At 41.1% G+C, this 18,232-nt stretch overlaps 1 protein-coding gene across 1 annotated transcript in view; it reads right to left on the bottom strand.

Annotated features, from left to right (window-relative positions):
• The window catches only part of LOC124022438 (ankyrin-3-like), a gene marked incomplete at its 3' end in the record, with an annotated part of 124,621 nt that overhangs the window by 83,056 nt on the left and 23,333 nt on the right, over positions 1–18,232 (bottom strand).

The raw sequence follows: 18,232 nt of genomic DNA, 5'->3' as shown, positions 1-18,232 counted from the left end.
GACATACAATGGTCCCTGCTGATCAACAGACAGTAGTTCCTGGTCAACCGACAGTAGTCCCTGATTAACAGACAGTAGTCCCTGATCAACAGACAGTAGTCCCTGATCAACAGACAGTAGTCCCTGATTAACAGACAGTAGTCCCTGCTGATTAACAGGCAGTAGTCCCTGATTAACAGGCAGTAGTCCCTGATTAACAGGCAGTAGTCCCTGTTGATTAACAGGCAGTAGTCCCTGATTAACAGACAGTAGTCCCTGATTAACAGGCAGTAGTCCCTGACTAAAAGACAGTAGTCCCTGACTAAAAGACAGTAGTCTCCGGTGATTAACAGGCAGTAGTCCCTGCTGATCAACATACAGTAGTCCCTGCTGATTAACACAGTAGTCCCTGATTAACAGACAGTAGTCCCTGATTAACAGGCAGTAGTGCCTGATTAACAGGCAGTAGTCCCTGATTAACAGACAGTAGTCCCTGATTAACAGACAGTAGTCCCTGATTAACAGACAGTAGTCCCTGATTAACAGACAGTAGTCCCTGATTAACAGACAGTAGTCCCTGCTGATTAACAGACAGTAGTCCCTGATTAACAGACAGTAGTGCCTGATTAACAGGCAGTAGTCCCTGATTAACAGACAGTAGTCCCTGATTAACAGACAGTAGTCCCTGCTGATTAACAGGCAGTAGTCATTACATTACATTTGATTAACAGACAGTAGTCCCTGCTGCTGTTATAGACAGTACCTTTGGCTACCTACCAGGGAGACAGACAGAGAAAGACAGATGCCATGCCAACATTATAGCTGGCCCTGTGCACTGTTTGTCTGATAGATAGGCTATATGATTAGCATTGTGTAGATACAGCAGATTACTGAGTGTTGTTATGGAGAATATCAGTAATATCTGGGCTGTAAACAGACAGTAATATCTGGCCTGTAAACAGTAATATCTGGGCTGTAAACAGACAGTAATATCTGGGCTGTAAACAGACAGTAATATCTGGGCTGTAATCAGACAGTAATATCTGGGCTGTAAATAGACAGTAATATCTGGGCTGTAAACAGTAATATCTGGCCTGTAAACAGTAATATCTGGGCTGTAAACAGACAGTAATATCTGGGCTGTAAACAGTAATATCTGGGCTGTAAACAGACAGTAATATCTGGGCTGTAAACAGACAGTAATATCTGGGCTGTAAACAGACAGTAATATCTGGGCTGTAAACAGACAGTAATATCTGGGCTGTAAACAGACAGTAATATCTGGGCTGTAAATAGACAGTAATATCTGGGCTGTAAACAGTAATATCTGGCCTGTAAACAGTAATATCTGGGCTGTAAACAGACAGTAATATCTGGGCTGTAAACAGTAATATCTGGGCTGTAAACAGACAGTAATATCTGGGCTGTAAACAGACAGTAATATCTGGGCTGTAAACAGACAGTAATATCTGGGCTGAAACATGTGTCTCTCTGATCTGATCTTGGTGCAGTGCCGTAGTGTAGTAAAGATTTCTGATCCTGACACACCCTAGTCACACAAACGCACACACACACACCACACACACCACAGGCAGCAGGCAGTCTGCACACACATGCCCCCCCACTGCCTGAGCGTCTGCAGTCTGAAGCTGTTGGCTGATAAATATAGCTGAGACCCCAGAATGCTTCATGAGATTACACAGCACAAACTAGAGGAGGTTACTGTCTCTGTATAATGTTAAACTAGAGGATGTTACTGTCTCTGTAGAATGTTAAACTATAGGAGGTTACTGTAGAATGTTACACTAGAGGATGTTACTGTCTCTGTAGAATGTTAAACTAGAGGAGGTTACTGTCTCTGTAGAATGTTAAACTAGAGGATGTTACTGTCTCTGTAGAATGTTACACTAGAGGAGGTTACTGTCTCTGTAGAATGTTAAACTATAGGAGGTTACTGTATAATGTTACACTAGAGGATGTTACTGTCTCTGTAGAATGTTAAACTAGAGGAGGTTACTGTCTCTGTAGAATGTTAAACTAGAGGTTACTGTAGAATGTTACTGTCTGTCTCTGTAGAATGTTAAACTAGAGGAGGTTACTGTCTCTGTAGAATGTTAAACTAGAGGATGTTACTGTCTCTGTAGAATGTTACACTAGAGGAGGTTACTGTCTCTGTAGAATGTTAAACTATAGGAGGTTACTGTATAATGTTACACTAGAGGATGTTACTGTCTCTGTAGAATGTTAAACTAGAGGAGGTTACTGTCTCTGTAGAATGTTAAACTAGAGGAGGTTACTGTCTCTGTAGAATGTTAAACTAGAGGAGGTTACTGTCTCTGTAGAATGTTAAACTATAGGAGGTTACTGTAGAATGTTACACTAGAGGATGTTACTGTCTCTGTAGAATGTTAAACTATAGGAGGTTACTGTAGAATGTTACACTAGAGGATGTTACTGTCTCTGTAGAATGTTACACTAGAGGAGGTTACTGTCTCTGTAGAATGTTAAACTAGAGGAGGTTACTGTCTCTGTAGAATGTTAAACTAGAGGAATGTTACTGTTACTGTCTGTAGAATGTTAAACTAGAGGAGGTTACTGTCTCTGTAGAATGTTAAACTAGTTACTGTCTGTAGAATGTTAAACTAGAGGAGGTTACTGTCTCTGTTGTTAAACTAGAGGAGGTTACTGTCTCTAGAATGTGTCTCTGTAGAATGTTAAACTAGAGGAGGTTACTGTCTCTGTAGAATGTTAAACTATAGGAGGTTACTGTAGAATGTTACACTAGAGGATGTTACTTTCTCTGTAGAATGTTAAACTATAGGAGGTTACTGTAGAATGTTACACTAGAGGATGTTACTGTCTCTGTAGAATGTTACACTTACTGTCTCTGTAGAATGTTAAACTATAGGAGGTTACTGTAGAATGTTACACTAGAGGATTTACTGTCTCTGTAGAATGTTACACTAGAGGAGGTTACTGTCTCTGTAGAATGTTAAACTAGAGAGGTTACTGTCTCTGTAGAATGTTAAACTAGAGGATGTTACTGTCTCTGTAGAATGTTACACTAGAGGAGGTTACTGTCTCTGTAGAATGTTAAACTAGAGGAGGTTACTGTCTCTGTATAATGTTACTAGTGTTACTGTCTCTGTAGAATGTTAAACTAGAGGAGGTTACTGTCTCTGTAGAATGTTAAACTAGAGGAGGTTACTGTCTCTGTAGAATGTTAAACTAGAGGAGGTTACTGTCTCTGTAGAATGTTAAACTAGAGGAGGTTACTGTCTCTGTAGAATGTTAAACTATAAGAGGTTACTGTAGAATGTTACACTAGAGGATGTTACTGTCTCTGTAGAATGTTAAACTATAGGAGGTTACTGTAGAATGTTACACTAGAGGATGTTACTGTCTCTGTAGAATGTTACTAGTTACTGTCTCTGTAGAATGTTAAACTATAGGAGGTTACTGTAGAATGTTACACTAGAGGTTACTGTCTCTGTAGAATGTTAACTAGAGGAGGTTACTGTCTCTGTAGAATGTTAAACTAGAGGAGGTTACTGTCTCTGTAGAATGTTAAACTAGAGGAGGTTACTGTCTCTGTAGAATGTTAAACTAGAGGAGGTTACTGTCTCTGTAGAATGTTAAACTAGAGGAGGTTACTGTCTCTGTAGAATGTTAAACTAGAGGAGGTTACTGTCTCTGTAGAATGTTAAACTATAGGAGGTTACTGTAGAATGTTACACTAGAGGATGTTACTGTCTCTGTAGAATGTTAAACTATAGGAGGTTACTGTAGAATGTTACTGTTACTGTCTCTGTAGAATGTTAAACTAGAGGAGGTTACTGTCTCTGTAGAATGTTAAACTATAGGAGGTTATGTAGAATGTTACACTAGAGGATGTTACTGTCTCTGTAGAATGTTACACTAGAGGAGGTTACTGTCTCTGTAGAATGTTAAACTAGACTAGAATGTTAAACTAGAGGAGGTTACTGTCTCTGTAGAATGTTAAACTAGAGGAGGTTACTGTCTCTGTAGAATGTTAAACTAGAGGAGGTTACTGTCTCTGTAGAATGTTAAACTAGAATGGAGGTTACTGTCTCTGTATAATGTTAAAGTATAATGTTAGGAGGTTACTGTCTCTGTAGAATGTTACACTAGAGGAGGTTACTGTCTCTGTAGAATGTTAACTAGAGGAGGTTACTGTCTCTGTATAATGTTAAAGTTGAGGAGGTTACTGTCTCTGTAGAATGTTACACTAGAGGAGGTTACTGTCTCTGTATAATGTTAAAGTTGAAGAGGTTGTCTGTAGAATGTTAAACTAGAGGAGGTTACTGTCTCTGTACAATGTTAAACTGGAGGAGAATACTGTCTCTGTAGAATGTTAAACTTGAGGAGGTTGTCTGTAGAATGTTACACTAGAGGAGGTTGTCTGTAGAATGTATGCTCCTTGGGTAATCCCCCCCGTCTTTGTCTAATGGTATTCTCCTTGGGTCCTCCCTCCTCACAGGGCTGTCTCTGAGGTCAATCTGTTTAACACCTGTTCTTTCTAGAACAAACAGTGTGATGTGGAGATATGTAGAGCCTCCCTGGAGAAATAATCCCACAGCATCTGTCTCCCCGCCAAAGACTTCTCAAGAAAAAAGATGGGCCATTTCACAATCTACCACAGACTATGTGCAATACTCCAACAAGAAACAGACAGTCGATGAAGCTCAACATCTCCTGCCATGTGGAGCGGTCCTGGAGCACCAAGTCTGGGACCAAAAGGCTCCAAGCCATCAGACTCCTGAACAGCTTCTACCCCCAAGCCATCAGACTCCTGAACAGCTTCTAACCCCAAGCCATCAGACTGCTGAACAGCTTCTACCCCCAAGCCATTAGACTGCTGAACAGCTTCTACCCCCAAGCCATCAGACTGCTGAACAACTTCTACCCCCAAGCCATCAGACTGCTGAACAGCTTCTACCCCAAGCCATCAGAATGCTGAACAGCTTCTACCCCAAGCCATCAGACTGCTGAACAGCTTCTACCCCAAGCCATCAGACTGCTGAACAGCTTCTACCCCCAAGCCATTAGACTGCTGAACAGCTTCTACCCCCAAGCCATCAGACTGCTGAACAGCTTCTACCCCCAAGCCATTAGACTGCTGAACAGCTTCTACCCCCAAGCCATTAGACTGCTGAACAGCTTCTACCCCCAAGCCATTAGACTGCTGAACAGCTTCTACCATAGCCATGTTATTACCTGATACTTCCTGTATATAACCATGTTATTACCTGATACTTCCTGTATATAGCCATGTTATTAGCTGATACTTCCTGTATATAGCCATGTTATTACCTGATACTTCCTGCATATAACCATGTTATTACCTGGTACTTCCTGTATATAGCCATGTTATTACCTGGTACCACCTGTATATAGCCATGTTATTACCTGGTACTCCCTGTATATAACCATGTTATTACCTGGTACTCCTGTATATAGCCATGTTATTACCTGGTACTCCCTGTATATAGCCATGTTATTACCTGGTACTTCCTGTATATAACCATGTTATTAGCTGATACTTCCTGTATATAACCATGTTATTAGCTGATACTTCCTGTATATAGCCATGTTATTACCTGATACTTCCTGTATATAGCCATGTTATTACTTGGTATCTCCTGTATATAACCATGTAATTACCTGGTACTTCCTGTATATAACCATGTTATTACCTGGTACTTCCTGTATATAGCCATGTTATTACCTGGTACTTCCTGTATATAACCATGTTATTAGCTGATACTTCCTGTATATAACCATGTTATTACCTGATACTACCTGTATATAGCCATGATATTACCTGATACTTCCTGTATATAACCATGTTATTAGCTGATACTTCCTGTATATAGCCATGTTATTACCTGATACTTCCTGTATATAGCCATGTTATTAGCTGATACTTCCTGTATATAGCCATGTTATTACCTGATATTTCATGTATATAACCATGTTATTAGCTCATACTTCCTGTATATAGCCATGTTATTACCTGATACTTCCTGTATATAGCCATGTTATTAGCTGATACTTCCTGTATATAGTCATGTTATTACCTGATACTTCCTGTATATAGCCATGTTATTACCTGATACTTCCTGTATATAGCCATCTTATTACCTGGTACTTCCTGTATTCTGTATATAGCCATGTTATTACCTGATACTTCCTGTATATAACCATGTTATTACCTGATACTTCCTGTATATAGCCATGTTATTACCTGATACTTCCTGTATATAGCCATGTTATTAGCTGATACTTCCTGTATATAGCCATGTTATTACCTGATACTTCCTGTATATAGCCATGTTATTACCTGGTACTTCATGTATATAGCCATGTTATTTACCTGATACTTCCTGTATATAGCCATGTTATTACCTGATACTTCCTGTATATAGCCATGTTATTACCTGATACTTCCTGTATATAGCCATGTTATTACCTGGTACTTCCTGTATATAACCATATTATTACCTGATACTTCCTGTATATAACCATATTATTACCTGATACTTCCTGTATATAACCATATTATTACCTGATACTTCCTGTATATAGCCTCATAATTGTTTTTATTGTGTTACTATTTCCTTTTTTATTTAGAAAATATTTGTCTTACTTTTAAACTCTTCACAGTAGGGAAACGGATTGTAAGAAAGCATTTCACTGTAAAGTCTACACCTGTTGTATTCGGCGCATGTGACCAATAACATTTGAGTGATGTGATCTATTATGACTGTTTGCCAATGCCTCTGGTCAGAGTGGCCTCTGGTTGTTCTAGACAACGGTCTTCATTACATACCGAGACCAAAGCATGCAGCTGGTCTGGCAGTGTTGTCCTGGTTACCAGTATAGTACAGCATCATGACAGGGGTTGGGCTCTCTGAGGGGACTTTACAGTTACTAGAGCCAAGCATGCAGCTGGTCTGGCAGTGTTGTCCTGGTTACCAGTATAGTACAGCATCATGACAGGGGTTGGGCTCTCTGAGGGGACTTTACAGTTACTAGAGCCAAGCATGCAGCTGGTCTGGCAGTGTTGTCCTGGTTACCAGTATAGTACAGCATCATGACAGGGGTTGGGCTCTCTGAGGGGACTTTACAGTTACTAGAGCCAAGCATGCAGCTGGTCTGGCAGTGTTGTCCTGGTTACCAGTATAGTACAGCATCATGACAGGGGTTGGGCTCTCTGAGGGGACTTTACAGTTACTAGAGCCAAGCATGCAGCTGGTCTGGCAGTGTTGTCCTGGTTACCAGTACAGTACAGCATCATGACAGGGGTTCTGTGTGGGGCAGTTCCTCTACAGTGATCATGTTTCTCCTCCACAACTGATACAATGGAGGAAACATGTGTCTAAGGTGGTAAACTGCTGTAAACACCAAAGCTTCAACCTAAAAAGCATGGACCCTAACGTTTCAGCAGGTAGCTAGAGGATAATGAGATCAGACCACATAAAGCATGGACCCTACCGTTTCAGCAGGTAGCTAGAGGATAATGAGATCAGAACACATAAAGCATGTTATCATACCATACAGTAGATGGTCAGCATATCAACAGAGACGTCAGCCATCAGACTGGGAAGTGAAGCCCCAAATGGCACCCTTTTCCCTTTATAGTGCACTACTAACCCATAGGACTCTGGTCAGAAGTAGTGCACTATTAACCCATAGGACTCTGGTCAGAAGTAGTGCACTACTAACCCATAGGACTCTGGTCAGAAGTAGTGCACTACTAACCCATAGGACTCTGGTCAGAAGTAGTGCACTATTAACCCATAGGACTCTGGTCAGAAGTAGTGCACTACTAACCCATAGGACTCTGGTCAGAAGTAGTGCACTACTAACCCATAGGACTCTGGTCAGAAGTAGTGCACTACTAACCCATAGGACTCTGGTCAGAAGTAGTGCACTACTAACCCATAGGACTCTGGTCAGAAGTAGTGCACTACTAACCCATAGGACTCTGGTCAGAAGTAGTGCACTACTAACCCATAGGACTCTGGTCAGAAGTAGTGCACTACTAACCCATAGGACTCTGGTCAGAAGTAGTGCACTACTAACCCATAGGACTCTGGTCAGAAGTAGTGCACTATGTAGGAAACGTACATTCTGCCTGGTAATCAAACTGTGAAAACAGGAAGATAACTACTATGACTGGGTCTGTGAGAAGGTCAGCTGATGTTCTGTTCGTGAGAACTACCAGGAACGACCCTAACCCTAACTACCAGGAACGACCCTAACCCAAACTACCAGGATATACCCTAACCCTAACTACCAGGAACGACCCTAACACTAACTACCAGGAACGACCCTAACCCCAACTACCAGGAACGACCCTAACACTAACTACCAGGAACGACCCTAACCCTAACTACCAGGAACGACCCTAACCCCAACTACCAGGAACGACCCTAACACTAACTACCAGGATATACCCTAACCCTAACTACCAGGAACGACCCTAACCCAAACTACCAGGATATACCCTAACCCTAACTACCAGGAACTACCAAACTACCAGGAACGACCCTAACCCTAACTACCAGGAACGACCCTAACCCCAACTACCAGGAACGACCCTCACCCCAACTACCAGGAACGACCCCAACTACCAGGAACGACCCCAACCCTAACTACCAGGATATACCCTAACCCTAACTACCAGGATCTACCAGGAACGACCCTAACCCTAACTACCAGGAACGACCCTAACCCCAACTACCAGGAACGACCCTAACCCTAACTACCAGGAACGACCCTTACCCCAACTACCAGGAACGACCCTAACCCAAACTATCAGGATCTACCAGGAACTACCCTAACCCTAACTATCAGGAACGACCCTAACCCTAACTACCAGGAATGACCCTAACCCAAACTATCAGGATCTACCAGGAACTACCCTAACCCTAACTATCAGGAACGACCCTAACCCTAACTACCAGGAATGACCCTAACTACCAGGATCTACCCTAACCCTAACTACAGGATCTACCCTAACCCTAACTAGCAGGACCTACCCTAACCATAACTACCAGGATCTACCAGGAACTACCCTAACCCTAACTACCAGGAACTACCGTAACCATAACTACCAGGATCTACCAGGAACGACCCTAATCCTAACTACAAGGATCTACCAGGAATGACCCTAACCCTAACTACCAGGATCTACCAGGAACGACCCAAACCCTAACTACCAGGAACGACCCTAACCCTAACTACCAGGATCAACCCTAACCCTAACTACCAGGATCTACCAGGAACGACCCAAACCCTAACTACCAGGATCTACCAGGAACTACCCTAACCCTAACTTTCAGGAACGCCCTAACCCTACCTACCAGGAATGACCCTAACCCTAACTACCAGGATCTACCTTAACCTTAACTACCAGGATCTACCCTAATCCTAACTACCAGGACCTACCCTAACGCTAACTACCAGGTCTACCCTAACCTTAACTACCAGGACCTACCAGGAACGACCCTAACCTTAACTACCAGGATCTACCCTAACCCTAACTACCAGGATCTACCCTAACCCTAACTACCAGGAACTACCCTAACCTTAACTACCAGGATCTACCCTAACCCTAACTACCAGGATCTACCCTAACCCTAACTACCAGGACCTACCCTAACCTTAACTACCAGGATCTACCCTAACCCTAACTACCAGGAACTACCACTAACCTTAACTACCAGGATCTACCTCTCTAACCCCAACTACAGGAACTAAATTACTATTATTTCACTGTCCACCTCTCTCCAATCTCCCACTGTAGTCAGGTGATATACACCTCTCTCCAATCTCCCACTGTAGTCAGGTGATATACACCTCCTCCAATCTCCCACTGTAGTCAGGTGATATACACCTCTCTCCAATCTCCCACTGTAGTCAGGTGATATACCTCCCACTGTAGTCAGGTGATATACACCTCTCTCCAATCTCCCACTGTAGTCAGGTGATATACACCTCTCTCTAATCTCCCACTGTAGTCAGGTGATATACACCTCTCTCCAATCTCCCACTGTAGTCAGGTGATATACACCTCTCTCCAATCTCCCACTGTAGTCAGGTGATATACACCTCTCTCCAATCTCCCACTGTAGTCAGGTGATATACACCTCTCTCCAATCTCCCTCACTGTAGTCAGGTGATATACACCTCTCTCCAATCTCCCTCCCACTGTAGTCAGGTGATATACACCTCTCTCCAATCTCCCACTGTAGTCAGGTGATATACATCTCTCTCCAATCTCCCTCCCACTGTAGTCAGGTGATATACACCTCTCTGCAATCTCCCTCCCACTGTAGTCTGGTGATATACACCTCTCTCCAATCTCCCTCGACAATCTCCCACTGTAGTCAGGTGATATACACCTCTCTCCAATCTCCCACTGTAGTCAGGTGATATACACCTCTCTCCAATCTCCCACTGTAGTCAGGTGATATACACCTCTCTCTAATCTCCCACTGTAGTCAGGTGATATACACCTCTCTCCAATCTCCCACTGTAGTCAGGTGATATACATCTCTCTCCAATCTCCCACTGTAGTCAGGTGATATACACCTCTCTCCAATCTCCCACTGTAGTCAGGTGATATACACCTCTCTCCAATCTCCCACTGTAGTCAGGTGATATACACCTCTCTCCAATCTCCCACTGTAGTCAGGTGATATACACCTCTCTCCAATCTCCCACTGTAGTCAGGTGATATACACCTCTCTCCAATCTCCCACTGTAGTCAGGTGATATACATCTCTCTCCAGGTAATCTCCCTCCCACTGTAGTCAGGTGATATACACTCTCTCTCCAATCTCCCATCTCCCACTGTAGTCAGGTGATATACACCTCTCTCCAATCTCCCACTGTAGTCAGGTGATATACACCTCTCTCCAATCTCCCACTGTAGTCAGGTGATATACACCTCTCTCCCACTGTAATCTCCCTCCCACTGTAGTCAGGTGATATACACCTCTCTCCAATCTCCCCCACTGTAGTCAGGTGATATACACCTCTCTCCAATCTCCCCCACTGTAGTCAGGTGATATACACCTCTCTCCAATCTCCCACTGTAGTCAGGTGATATACATCCTCTCTCCAATCTCCCACTGTAGTCAGGTGATATACACTCTCTCTCCAATCTCCCACTGTAGTCAGGTGATATACACCTCTCTCCAATCTCCCACTGTAGTCAGGTGATATACACCTCTCTCCAATCTCCCACTGTAGTCAGGTGATATACACCTCTCTCCAATCTCCCACTGTAGTCAGGTGATATACACCTCTCTCCAATCTCCCTCCCACTGTAGTCAGGTGATATACACCTCCTCCAATCTCCCACTGTAGTCAGGTGATATACATCTCTCTCCAATCTCCTCCCACTGTAGTCAGGTGATATACACCTCTCTAATCTCCCACTGTAGTCAGGTGATATACACCTCTCTCCAATCTCCCACTGTAGTCAGGTGATATACACCTCTCTCCAATCTCTCCCACTGTAGTCAGGTGATATACATCTCTCTCCAATCTCCCACTGTAGTCAGGTGATATACACCTCTCTCCAATCTCCCACTGTAGTCAGGTGATATACACCTCTCTCCAATCTCCCTCCCACTGTAGTCAGGTGATATACACCTCTCTCCAATCTCCCTCCCACTGTAGTCAGGTGATATACACCTCTCTCCAATCTCCCTCCCCCACTGTAGTCAGGTGATATACACTTCTCTCCAATCTCCCACTGTAGTCAGGTGATATACACCTCTCTCCAATCTCCCACTGTAGTCAGGTGATATACACCTCTCTCAAATCTCCCTCCCACTGTAGTCAGGTGATATACACCTCTCTCCAATCTCCCACTGTAGTCAGGTGATATACATCTCTCTCCAATCTCCCTCCCACTGTAGTCAGGTGATATACACCTCTCTCCAATCTCCCACTGTAGTCAGGTGATATACACCTCTCTCCAATCTCCCACTGTAGTCAGGTGATATACACTCTCCAATCTCCCTCCCAAGTCAGGTGATATACCTCCCACTGTAGTCAGGTGATATACACCTCTCTCCAATCTCCCACTGTAGTCAGGTGATATACACCTCTCTCCAATCTCCCACTGTAGTCAGGTGATATACATCTCTCTCCAATCTCCCTCCCACTGTAGTCAGGTGATATACACCTCTCTCAAATCTCCCACTGTAGTCAGGTGATATACATCTCTCTCCAATCTCCCACTGTAGTCAGGTGATATACACCTCTCTCCAATCTCCCACTGTAGTCAGGTGATATACACCTCTCTCCAATCTCCCACTGTAGTCAGGTGATATACACCTCTCTCCAATCTCCCACTGTAGTCAGGTGATATACATCTCTTTCTAATCTCCCTCCCACTGTAGTCAGGTGATATACACCTCTCTCCAATCTCCCACTGTAGTCAGGTGATATACACCTCTCTCCAATCTCCCTCCCACTGTAGTCAGGTGATATACACCTCTCTCCAATCTCCCACTGTAGTCAGGTGATATACACCTCTCTCCAATCTCCCACTGTAGTCAGGTGATATACACCTCTCTCCAATCTCCCTCCCACTGTAGTCAGGTGATATACATCTCTCTCCAATCTCCCCACTGTAGTCAGGTGATATACACCTCTCTCCAATCTCCCACTGTAGTCAGGTGATATACACCTCTCTCCAATCTCCCTCCCACTGTAGTCAGGTGATATACATCTCTCTCCAATCTCCCACTGTAGTCAGGTGATATACATCTCTCTCCAATCTCCCTCCCACTGTAGTCAGGTGATATACACCTCTCTCCAATCTCCCTCCCACTGTAGTCAGGTGATATACACCTCTCTCCAATCTCCCACTGTAGTCAGGTGATATACACCTCTCTCCAATCTCCCACTGTAGTCAGGTGATATACACCTCTCTCCAATCTCCCTCCCACTGTAGTCAGGTGATATACACCTCTCTCCAATCTCCCACTGTAGTCAGGTGATATACACCTCTCTCCAATCTCCCACTGTAGTCAGGTGATATACACCTCTCTCTAATCTCCCACTGTAGTCAGGTGATATACACCTCTCTCCAATCTCCCACTGTAGTCAGGTGATATACACCTCTCTCCATCTCCTCCCACTGTAGTCAGGTGATATACACCTCTCTCCAATCTCCCCCACTGTAGTCAGGTGATATACACCTCTCTCCAATCTCCCACTGTAGTCAGGTGATATACACCTCTCTCCAATCTCCCACTGTAGTCAGGTGATATACACTCTCTCTCTAATCTCCCACTGTAGTCAGGTGATATACACCTCTCTCTAATCTCCCACTGTAGTCAGGTGATATACACCTCTCTCCAATCTCCCACTGTAGTCAGGTGATATACAATCTCCCACTGTAGTCAGGTGATATACACCTCTCTCCCAATCTCCTCTCCAATCTCCCACTGTAGTCAGGTGATATACACCTCTCTCTCAATCAGTATACATCCCTGTTAATGTTCAGGTGATATACACCTCTTCCAATCTCTAACATCCCTGTTAATGTTACATCCTCCCACTACAGTAACATCCCTGTTAATGTTAATATCTACTACAGTAACATCCCTCTTAATATCTCCCACTGTAGTCAGTGATATACATCCCTGTTAATATCTACTACAGTGATATCCCTGTTAATCTCTACTACAGTAATATCCCTGTTAATCTCCTACTACAGTAACATCCCTGTTAATGATATACATCTACTACAGTAACATCCCTGTTAATATACACCTCTCTCCAATCTCCCACTGTAGTCAGGTGATCTACTGTAGTCAGTAACATCCCCACTGTTAATGTGATATATCTACTACAGTAACATCCCTGTTAATGTTACATATCTACTACAGTAACATCCCTCCAATCTCCCTCCCACTGTTCAATACATATCTACTACAGTAACATCCCTGTTAATGATATACATATCTACTACAGTAACATCCCTGTTAATGTTCATATCTAATCTCCCTCCCACAGTAACATCCCTGTTAATATCTACTAGTCAGTATATACATCTAATATCTACTGTAGTCAGTAACATCCCTGTTAATATCTACTGTAGTCAGTAACATCCCTGTTAATATCTACTACAGTAACATCCCTGTTAATATCTACTACAGTAACATCTCTGTTAATCTCCCACTGTTAATATCTACTACAGTAACATCCCTGTTCAATATCTACTACAGTAACATCCCTGTTCAATATCTACTACAGTAACATCCCTGTTAATATCTACTACAGTAACAGTGTTACATATCTACTACAGTAACTCCCTGTTAATATCTACTACAGTAACATCCCTGTTAATATCTACTACAGTAACATCCCTGTTAATGTTAATATCTACTACAGTAACATCCCTGTTAATATCTACTACAGTAACATCCCTGTTAATATCTACTACAGTAACATCCCTGTTAATATCTACTACAGTAACATCCCTGTTAATATCTACTACAGTAACATCCCTGTTATATCTACTACAGTAACATCCCTGTTAATGTTCTATCTACTACAGTAACATCCCTGTTAATATCTACTACAGTAACATCCCTGTTAATATCTACTACAGTAACATCCCTGTTAATATCTACTACAGTAACATCCCTGTTAATCTACCCCTGTTCCTGTTAATGTTCATATCTACTACAGTAACATCCCTGTTAATATCTACTACAGTAACATCCCTGTTAATATCTACTACAGTAACATCCCTGTTAATATCTACTACAGTAACATCCCTGTTAATATCTACTACAGTAACATCCCTGTTAATATCTACTACAGTAACATCCCTGTTAATATCTACTACAGTAACATCCCTGTTAATATCTACTACAGTAACATCCCTGTTAATATCTACTACAGTAACATCCCTGTTAATGTTCCCTGTTATATCTACTACAGTAACATCCCTGTTAATATCTACTACAGTAACATCCCTGTTAATATCTACTACAGTAACATCCCTGTTAATATCTACTACAGTAACATCCCTGTTAATATCTACTACAGTAACATCCCTGTTAATATCTACTACTAGTAACATCCTGTTAATATCTACTACAGTAACATCCCTGTTATATCTACTACAGTAACATCCCTGTTAATATCTACTAACAGTAACATCCCTGTTAATATCTACTACAGTAACATCCCTGTTAATATCTACTACAGTAACATCCCTGTTAATATCTACTACAGTAACATCCCTGTTAATATCTACTACAGTAACATCCCTGTTAATATCTACTACAGTAACATCCCTGTTAATATCTACTACAGTAACATCCCTGTTAATATCTACTACAGTAACATCCCTGTTAATGTAACATCCCTGTTAATATCTACTACAGTAACATCCCTGTTAATATCTACTACAGTAACATCCCTGTTAATATCTACTACAGTAACATCCCTGTTAATATCTACTACAGTAACATCCCTGTTAATATCTACTACAGTAACATCCCTGTATCTATATATCTACTACAGTAACATCCCTGTTAATGTTCATATCTACTACAGTAACATCCCTGTTAATGTTCATATCTACTACAGTAACATCCCTACTACAGTTAATATCTACTACAGTAACATCCCTGTTAATATCTACTACAGTAACATCCCTGTTAATATCTACTACAGTAACATCCCTGTTAATATCTACTACAGTAACATCCCTGTTAATATCTACTACAGTAACATCCCTGTTAATATCTACTACAGTAACATCCCTGTTAATATCTACTACAGTAACATCCCTGTTAATATCTACTACAGTAACATCCCTGTTAATATCTACTACAGTAACATCCCTGTTAATATCTACTACAGTAACATCCCTGTTAATATATCTACTACAGTAACATCCCTGTTAATATCTACTACAGTAACATCCCTGTAATATCTATCCATCCCTGTTAATATCTACTACAGTAACATCCCTGTTAATATCTACTACAGTAACATCCCTGTTAATATCTACTACAGTAACATCCCTGTTAATATATCTACTACAGTAACATCCCTGTTAATATCTACTACAGTAACATCCCTGTTAATATCTACTACAGTAACATCCCTGTTAATATCTACTACAGTAACATCCCTGTTAATATCTACTACAGTAACATCCCTGTTAATATCTACTACAGTAACATCCCTGTTAATGTTATCTACTACAGTAACATCCCTGTTAATATCTACTACAGTAACATCCCTGTTAATATCTACTACAGTAACATCCCTGTTAATATCTACTACAGTAACATCCCTGTTAATATCTACTACAGTAACATCCCTGTTAATATCTACTACAGTAACATCCCTAATATCTACTACTAGTAACATCCCTGTTAATGTTACATAACATCTACTACAGTAACATCCCTGTTAATATCTACTACAGTAACATCCCTGTTAATATCTACTACAGTAACATCCCTGTTAATATCTACTACAGTAACATCCCTGTTAATATCTACTACAGTAACATCCCTGTTAATGTTCATATCTACTACAGTAACATCCCTGTTAATATCTACTACAGTAACATCCCTGTTAATATCTACTACTACAGTAACATCCCTGTTAATGTTCATATCTACTACAGTAACATCCCTGTTAATATCTACTACAGTAACATCCCTGTTAATGTTAATATCTACTACAGTAACATCCCTGTTAATATCTACTACAGTAACATCCCTGTTAATATCTACTACAGTAACATCCCTGTTAATATCTACTACAGTAACATCCCTGTTAATATCTACTACAGTAACATCCCTGTTAATATCTACTACAGTAACATCCCTGTTAATATCTACTACAGTAACATCCCTGTTAATATCTACTACAGTAACATCCCTGTTAATATCTACTACAGTAACATCCCTGTTAATATCTACTACAGTAACATCCCTGTTAATATCTACTACAGTAACATCCCTGTTAATATCTACTACAGTAACATCCCTGTTAATATCTACTACAGTAACATCCCTGTTAATATCTACTACAGTAACATCCCTGTTAATATCTACTACAGTAACATCCCTGTTAATATCTACTACAGTAACATCCCTGTTAATATCTACTACAGTAACATCCCTGTTCATATCTACTACAGTAACATCCCTGTTAATATCTACTACAGTAACATCCCTGTTAATATCTACTACAGTAACATCCCTGTTAATATCTACTACAGTAACATCCCTGTTAATATCTACTACAGTAACATCCCTGTTAATATCTACTACAGTAACATCCCTGTTAATATCTACTACAGTAACATCCCTGTTAACATCTACTACTAACATCCCTGTTAATATCTACTACAGTAACATCCCTGTTAATATCTACTACAGTAACATCCCTGTTAATATCTACTACAGTAACATCCCTGTTAATATCTACTACAGTAACATCCCTGTTAATATCTACTACAGTAACATCCCTGTTAATATCTACTACAGTAACATCCCTGTTAATATCTACTACAGTAACATCCCTGTTAATATCTACTACAGTAACATCCCTGTTAATATCTACTACAGTAACATCCCTGTTAATATCTACTACAGTAACATCCCTGTTAATATCTACTACAGTAACATCCCTGTTATATCTACTACAGTAACATCCCTGTTAATATCTACTACAGTAACATCCCTGTTAATATCTACTACAGTAACATCCCTGTTAATATCTACTACAGTAACATCCCTGTTAATATCTACTACAGTAACATCCCTGTTAATATCTACTACAGTAACATCCCTGTTAATATCTACTACAGTAACATCCCTGTTAATATCTACTACAGTAACATCCCTGTTAATATCTACTACAGTAACATCCCTGTTAATGTTCAATATCTACTACAGTAACATCCCTGTTAATGTTCATATCTACTACAGTAACATCCCTGTTAATATATCTACTACAGTAACATCCCTGTTAATGTTCATATCTACTACAGTAACATCCCTGTTAATATCTACTACAGTAACATCCCTGTTAATATCTACTACAGTAACATCCCTGTTAATATCTACTACAGTAACATCCCTGTTAATATCTACTACAGTAACATCCCTGTTAATATCTACTACAGTAACATCCCTGTTAATGTTATATCTACTACAGT

Source organism: Oncorhynchus gorbuscha, unplaced genomic scaffold (genome assembly GCF_021184085.1).
Source record: "Oncorhynchus gorbuscha isolate QuinsamMale2020 ecotype Even-year unplaced genomic scaffold, OgorEven_v1.0 Un_scaffold_1390, whole genome shotgun sequence".
Taxonomy (NCBI): Eukaryota; Metazoa; Chordata; class Actinopteri; order Salmoniformes; family Salmonidae; genus Oncorhynchus; species Oncorhynchus gorbuscha.
This window is presented reverse-complemented; position numbering and strand designations above follow the sequence as displayed.